Below are 8496 nucleotides of genomic sequence, written 5' to 3' on the forward strand. Positions count from 1 at the left end.
TTTTGTGTACGAAATAAAAAAGCGTCATGACGAAATGATTTTCGTCTGAATAAAAACACATTTTGTGTACGGAATGCCGTGATTTGGACGGAAAACACTGGCGGACACTTGGCGCCCCATACCCCCTGCCCCCCCCCCCCCCCCCCCCCCGTAGGTACGCTAGTGGCTTTGGGTCATGTTACGATGTTAATTACAATTGGAGGGCAAATTCACAATAATAGTTAATTTTATGAAAAGGGGCAACGTTCTCACCTGGTCATTAATAATATTTGTTTTTCTCGGAATTTAAGAAGTGTTCCGAAGTTTACTTAAGATTCATCAACATCGCATCAGGTTGTTAACAGTTATGTGCGAGGATTATTTGAAATTTCAACCGTTTGAATTATCTTTTTTTGCATTTGCATCAAAGATATGCCCTTTGCAAGTACCCCCTTTTCTCCTGAGATAACCTCTTAATCTTGAACAACTGAGTATAGATTTTTAAACGCTAACTCCACTGAGGAAACCAAGGTCTCTTTTTCTTATGTTATCAAAATGCCATCAAAACAATATTGAACTTTTGACTTCACAAAATGGTAATCCTAAATCCATCATAAAGATAAAGAGAGATAGTCTGGTGTATATAACTACTTTATTGGATCATCCTCGTGCTTTTTAAATTCAGTAGTATAATGCCATACATATGTAATTATTCTGTTAATTAATTTCTGAGCTGCGAGTTTTTATGCCAGCGGTGAAATTTGCCAAGAGCACAGGTAGCAGCTATAGTTGTTAAGGTCAACCTCGGAAATGGATTCACCCAGGCAGTTCTCCAGTATGCATTCTGCGTTCCGTTGTCCTTGGTGTTGTTCGTCATAGGCGCAAGTATGGACCTCCAAGAGATCGCAAGTTCTTTCAAGCATCCCATCCCAATTTTTATCGGACTCTTTTGCCAGTTCGTTATTATACCCGCCTTGTCACTTGGTATTGTAAGGGTACTACGACTTGAGGCTGGGTACGCATTGGGCCTTCTTCTAAAGGGGTGCAGCCCCGGTGGTAAGCTCGGCAATGACCTTACTAATCTACTCGATGCAGCTCGATGACAGCTTGCTCGACAACACTGGCCTTGGCAACTATGCAACTATGCCCTTGAATATATTCATATACACAAGGTTCTTGAATAATTCCGAACAGATTGAAACCCCGTATGCTCAGATTGCAATGCAGATAGCCGTTCTCATGATCCCCATTCTACTTGGAATCTTGCTCAAGTATTAGCTTCCACACATAAGGGACAAGGTAATGAAGATTCTAAAGCCTGCTGTGGTGGTCGTTTCACTAGCCTTTCTTTGTATGCTGCTGCCCTTGGTTTGGTATTTGTTTTTTTCTCCCTTAGATGTCTACATCGCTGCTTTCCTGCTACCCTTGAGTGGACTATTCTTCGGTGAACTTATTGCAAAAATGTTGAAACTGCCCAACAACAAAGTGATTGCCATTTCCATGGAGACGGGCGTTCAGAACGGTCTGTTCGCTATTGTAGTCCTCAAGGCCGTGTACCCATCACCGGAAGCAGATTTGGCTCGTTCGGCGCCAACTTTATCCTTCCTGTCAATGCTTCTCTTTGGTCTCACACTGATCATCGGAAGGGTCGTCCACACTACACCAGGTTTGTAAGCAGCCGGAAAGCAGATGAAGACACCCAAAATATAACCAAGGCTCACTCAGATGATCAAGGCAAAGAATAGGAGGAAAACGGCATGGCGGTTGTTCTCACCTCTATAAACACCTTTGGTGATGGAGAAATGGCATCAGAAGACATTGTCCCTAGTGGTACAAGTCTTTCTAATTACGCTGTCAGGGATTATAATGTTGGGGTTGGTGGAAGTGGTGACGGTGGTGGTGAGGATCAGTAGCGGACCGTGACCCGGAGGAGACAAAGCATGGGGGGGGGGCACTGTATTGTTTGTGAACAATGCTGTCCCCCCCCCCCCAATGCTTTGTCTCCTCCGGGTCACGGTCCGCCACTGGTGGCGATAGTGGTGGCGGTGGCAGTACAACGATTAGTAACATTGCACACAAAATTCCCATATTTCTGGTCAAAATCCCCCCTAAAAAAATATCGCAGTAGGTGCTCTTTTGTATATAATAGTTGCAATATAAATGTTTTTTTGTTTGTTAAGTATTGCCGTTATATCATGATGATTTTCATCGTTATTGTTATTTTCATTATCATTTTTGTTTTGCTTAAAGTTATCGTTATTGATGTTGCTTATCATTTCCCCCTTTCCATTCCATTTCTTTTATATCGTATTTTTCTTTTGATTCATTTCAATATTATAATTCAAAATAGATATAGTACACATCGTCACCAGCAAATCACAAACAATGATAATTACATTATATCAGTACATAGGCACATGACTTTAGCACGGTTAGTGCTTCTTTTAAATGACACATGAATACCAATCACGCATTCCTCTATTATGTAGACCACTTGCCTATAACAAGGCACACAAAATCATAGGGTTTTAACAGAAAACGAAAAATCAGAAATACCCCTACTGAATACCTAATTAGTAGTGGACAAACGATAAAGGCAAAAAATCAATGATTTGTGTTATTTTCATGATGCTTTTTGTGCTTGTCCTTGTAAATATGCAACGAGCAAGCTCGCTGTACTTATCCCTGTCCTTATCATTTTGTATTTCATTATTTTAAATTGTGCTTAATCAAAGTTATCGTTCAAAAAAAAAAAAACAGTCAATGATTTGTGTTATTTTTATGATGCTTTATTGTGCTTGTCCATGTAAATATGCAATGAGCAAACACTCAATACTTATCTTTGTACTTATCATTTTGTATTTCATTATTTTAAATTTGCTTAATCAAATTTATCGTTCAAGAATGAAAAAAAGTAGGATTGGCTAAACAGAAAACCACTTTCTAACAGGGGAGAGTTAAAGGATTCCTCTGGGCTGAAAATACAGAGCCCAGTTGCCTTAGGGGTAAGGTCCATTTTTCATCAAATTTGAACGTTTTGTCTCAATGTATAGATTTTTAGTAGCACTATATTAAAATGATACCAAAGGAAAGTTGAAATACCCATTAAAAAGTGAAAACAAATGACAAAGATTTTTTTTTTCAAAAGGGGTTAGGTCCATTTCAGTTAGGTTGCAAAAAGGGTTAGGTCCACAAAGAGATTTGTTGGAAAGAATAAAACAAAAATATGAAGACAGGTAGATTTCTTTTATACCCGATTTTATGTCACATGGTAGGGTATCATTCATGTTTAGTTTCGCGTAAGAATATTGCAATATGGGAGAATAAATAAAAATTTAGTTTAATGGAGTGGACCTAACCCCTTTTGCAACCAAATTTTCCTGAAGAGCTCATTTTTAAAAAGGGGTTAGGTCCATCTTTAAAAAAATTGTTTTTTGTCTCAAAACCTATAGATTTTTAGTCGCTCTGATGATACCAAACAACATTTTAAATTCACATAAAACGTGAATAAAAGTGGCTAAGAAAATCACTTTTTTTATTCAAAAGAGATTGGTCCACAATGATAATAAAAAACATATAGAAAAACAAATTAGGACAGGTAAATTTCTTTGATACCCAAATTTATTTTTACATGATAAGGTAGTACATCATAGCAATTTAGTTTGTCTTAATAATATTGCAATAAGTGAGAATAATACGAAAAATATTATTTTTCTCGGAATGGTCCAAAGTGGACGTGACCCCCCTTTGCAACCAAAATCTTAAAATATTGATATCTAATAAATAGAGTAAAAATCAAAGAGGATTTGCTGATAATTTCATCAAAATTCGATAACAAATGAGGAAGTTATTTAATTTTAAACTTTAACAATATATTGTGAAAACAGTTATACGCACGTCGTCTTGAATATTCATTAAGTGGGCTGATGATGTCACATCCTCACTTTCCTTTTTATTATGTTGTCTGAAAGACATGTCTCCCTCATTCAAAAAAAAATTTCAGCGATGAATATCGATTGCACTTAATCAGTTTTTAAATCATTTGTACTAGTTCTTGGAGGAGGATATTGAATAAACACAATTTCATACAATACATAACAAGAGAAAGTTGGGATGTGACATCATTAGTTTGCTCACTAAATATTCATGAAAAAAATACCAAAAGCTGCTTTACCGGAACAACGTTAATCTGTAAAATAACCCATAACTTTTTTATTCTTTGTCCGATTTTGATCAAATTGCCAGTGTTTTGATTGTATGACTTTCTATTTTATTTATTCATATTATTTTATTTCCAGCCTGGATTACCGATTTAATTTTTATCTCATGAAGTCATAGTAGTGCAATAATGATTACGACAAAAAACAACAATAATAATACAAGAATTTGGAGATATGTCGTCATGAACCAGCATATTGCCTAATCATGACAGCCTGGTTATCTTAATAATCCTTTAATGTAAATTATTACTGAGATTTAAAATTGACAGATTATGATGCTTCTTCCAACGTTTTGCTCGATGAATTACATTTCAATACCAATACGTAATTATCAGTCCAGAGCATCCCTTTATCGATTTTTTTTCTATATACCTTTCGGTAAAAGATCGTAGAAATATACAGTGCGTCCCAGGAAAAACGAAACCAAGATTTAGCGATGATTTATCATAACTTCATCATAAATAAAATAGACAAATGACCTATCAATGTAAAGCTTAGAGTCTCCTCTTTCATCTGGTATTACTTAGATTATTCCTCATTCACGCATGAGTGAAGTGAGCAAAAACAATTCGATGAAAGGATGCCAAAAACTTATTTGGCGGGGGGTATCTGAATTTCAAATGGAAAATCACATGACTAAAAAGTTCAATATCTGCTCTTTTCTTTGATACCTTAATCACAGAAAATGGTCAAGAAGTAAAAAAGCTATGATCCCTCGAAACAATGCTTGTATTTCCATAATTTCATTAAATAAACGCGTTTTCAACGGTTTCCCACAGAAGCTATCGCACGGTAACAAAATACTTCATGCATGGCTGATCGTCAACAAAACGGAGTGTCGAGTGAGTTTGAACGCTAGCCTGGAAAACCTCTTCATTTTCTGAAATTATTGAAATTCAAGCCTTATTTCAAGTAACCAGAACTTTGTTACTTCTTGACCATTTTCTGTAATTGAGGTATCAAATTAAAGAGCAAATATTGAACCTTTTAAAAATGTGGTTTTCTTTTTAAAACCCAGATACGGCCCGCCAAGTGACTTTTTGGTATCCCCTTTTCAAATTGTTTTTGCTCACTCATGCGTGAATGGATAATAATAATAAAAGTTATTTCAGATAAAAGAGGAGATTCTACGCTTTATAATGGTAGGTCATTTGTCTATTGTATTTGTGATTTAGTTATGATAAATCATCGATGAATCTCGGTTTCGTTTTTTGTGGCACGCACTGTATATTTCAATTACTTTTGTCGAAATAAGACAGTAATTTTACGTGTTTTATCTTCAAACGACAGTCTTCAGAGGTAAGGTGTAATCTTTTTATTGCTTCACATTAAAGGTGACATCTGCGTTCATTGATGAAAAATTCTACAATAACTATTTCCAATCGTTTCCGTTATGGGCAAGGAAACGAGAAGTCTGTGAACAGTGACGGGAGAATTTTGCGCAACTGGGTATCCTCCTTTAAATGGTGACGAAGTGTGTCAATAATGTTTACGATATTATTTATATCGATGCTATATCTATAGGGGTGCGTTTATGCGCCACCTTTTTACCCTAGAGTCATGATTTGAATCACGATTACGTAGTCAAAAGTGAAAATAAACGTTTTTCAAATCACAAACATGAAACACGGAAAAAGGGGCGTTTGGGAAGACGTTTCTGTAGAATCACGAGCGAGAGTGGTCGTATCAGGCTGCGTTTATGCGACCTCAAGCCAGAATCACGATTTGAATTATGATCTGAATCATGATTAAAAAAACAAACATGAATCACAATATACATAATCAGTGTTTAGACGACCTTCATTATAACGCTGTTTCTCCTTTGATTCGGGCCGATTAAGTGCGCATCACAGTGCGCAGACCCAAAAAGTATAGGTCAACTTTTCGCACGTGTCTCGGCTGTCGAAAAATCAATCTTTTGCTTCCAATATTCAGTCTTTTATACCTCATTTTGTTTACTTTTATTTATCTTGTCAGTTTATCGAAAATGGTGTTCGAAGTGATTTTTAGCGTAATCCAATTTAATATTGACATTGTAAACTCAACAACTGAGATCATTGTCTGTCCAGTTAGTTAATTTACTAGAACTTGCAGTTAAAGCCATGACCAAAAAAAAAGTGGACGATGCGATAACCAACACAGAAATGCATGCGTAGCACATAATAGCACATGCCTTGAACTTGGCAAGAGTCAAACTGGAAGCAGCCCAACACATGCAGTGACATCATAGAATCATGATTCAAATCACGATTGCGTTTAAACGACCATTTTCGCTCGTGATTCTACAGAAACGTCTTCCCAAACGCCCCTTTTCCGTGTTTCATGTATGTAATTTGAAGACGTTTATAACTGGCTGAGAGCAAGTTTCTGCAGATTTCTGAACAAAAGTGCAACCCAGTACCCAAGCTTATTCCATTCATTACCACACAGTCCACACTGCAAAAACTCCAGTGTTGATTTAACACCAGACCAGAATATATTTATGTCCACACTAAAGAAGTATTGGAATCAAACTTATGCTGTTTAATACAAATTGGAGTTGTATAAACACCTTTCTGGTGTTAGACCAAAACCAAACTAGTGTTGTTTAACACTTTTTGGTGTGGACATATATAAATTCCGGGCTGGTGTTAAATCAACACCAGAGTTTTTGCAGTGCATATTTTTTCCCACGCAGCTTTCTCTCCGTGACACAATCTCCCTCTTCCTCTCACATAAGCTTCCTCCGTCTCTTCTTTTAAACGATTACTTAAAAAAATATTTGCACCTTATGATTTTATTATTTTAATGTACATGTATTAATTGTATTATTCTTATGAAAGATGTTATAATGCATTAATATAGATAATTCAAATAAATATGTAATCATATGTGATGTTTAAAGGGGTACCGTTATAAGGTCCGCGGAATTTATAGCCAAATACCAGACATTTCCTGATATTTTGAATTTTAAAGAAAATAAAAAGAACGATTTCCATGACCCTTTTGAAAAAAAGTACACGAACTTACATTACCTCGAACTAATAAATTTACCTTGTGGAAAATACCTGTGTGGCAATGAAATAAATGGGAAAATGGCGAAAGAGGTATTTAGAATCACAACACGGCCTAGATATTAAGCTTTGGAAAGTACAGCCTGTCAAAGCCTTGTAATCTAGAGTCAATGGAAAGTTATACATATTCAGCATGTTCAGTGTTTATACAGTAGTTTCAGTCCATTATCTAGGTGTGCTGGTACACACCTGACTTTGAATTTGAATTCTTTCGATGACCATTCTCTTTATTTTAAGACCTTACTTATTTTTTCTTTAAATATTACAAAATATTGTTTACAGAAAAAATAGAATTAAAAACGACATTTGTAATAAGATAACAGAATATCAAAATCAAATACGACGTAACGTGGGATGGAAAATGAAATTGTATTACCTTACAACCAAACACTGCGATTATATACATCGCTCCATATTGTTCCCATTTTCGGATCTTTAGGGGCGAATTTTCTCCATACTCACAGTATTTGCATAATATGTTATATCATAACGGCACTCACTATTTTCAATTCCTTAAAAAAAAATCATGTTTTCTATAGCAAATATCCGCACAAAGGCATTCCTATTCAAGCTGTACACTAGCGTGACTTTGGATACATTTTTTTTTTTCAGATTCATTTATTTCACACCTCTTTAAAATACAAAAATACATAAATACAAATAAAAATCTTATACGACAGAACAGATATTGACAAGTATAAAGTATAAGTAGTCATAAACAGATAGTAAAACACAGTAAATATAAACAATGATTTCCGCTGTACGGCGGATGTGGGGGAAAGACAGAAAGCCATTGGCCTATCGAGGTCTATCCCCCTGATTACCGTACAACAGGAAAAACAAAACAAACACAATGCAAGAAAGGGGATAACAGAGGAATTAAAATCCTAACTAACGGGGGAGAGGGGGGGGGGGTGGCAGGCAAAGGAGGGGACACGCGTACATAGAAAAATCTGCTAAAATAAAATAACAAAACTAATAAATTAATACTTTTCTCAGTTCAGAACAGGGCACCCTATACATGTACGTATACATGCATGCTGCTCAATCAACATGCATGTTGCTCTTTTTCATTTGCATGGCGCCTACCCACCCATTAGAGTACCTAGCCTGGTTTTCGTGCAACCTTTTTTCGCGTAAATCACAATAAGAATTGACTTTTTTGGACAAAGTATCGCATAGAGCCAAGTTTACTGAAAATAATCGTGGATATAGAGCGTTCACGCACGGCATAAAAAGAAATC

This window comes from Lytechinus pictus, chromosome 8 (genome assembly GCF_037042905.1).
Source record: "Lytechinus pictus isolate F3 Inbred chromosome 8, Lp3.0, whole genome shotgun sequence".
NCBI classification, from domain to species: Eukaryota; Metazoa; Echinodermata; class Echinoidea; order Temnopleuroida; family Toxopneustidae; genus Lytechinus; species Lytechinus pictus.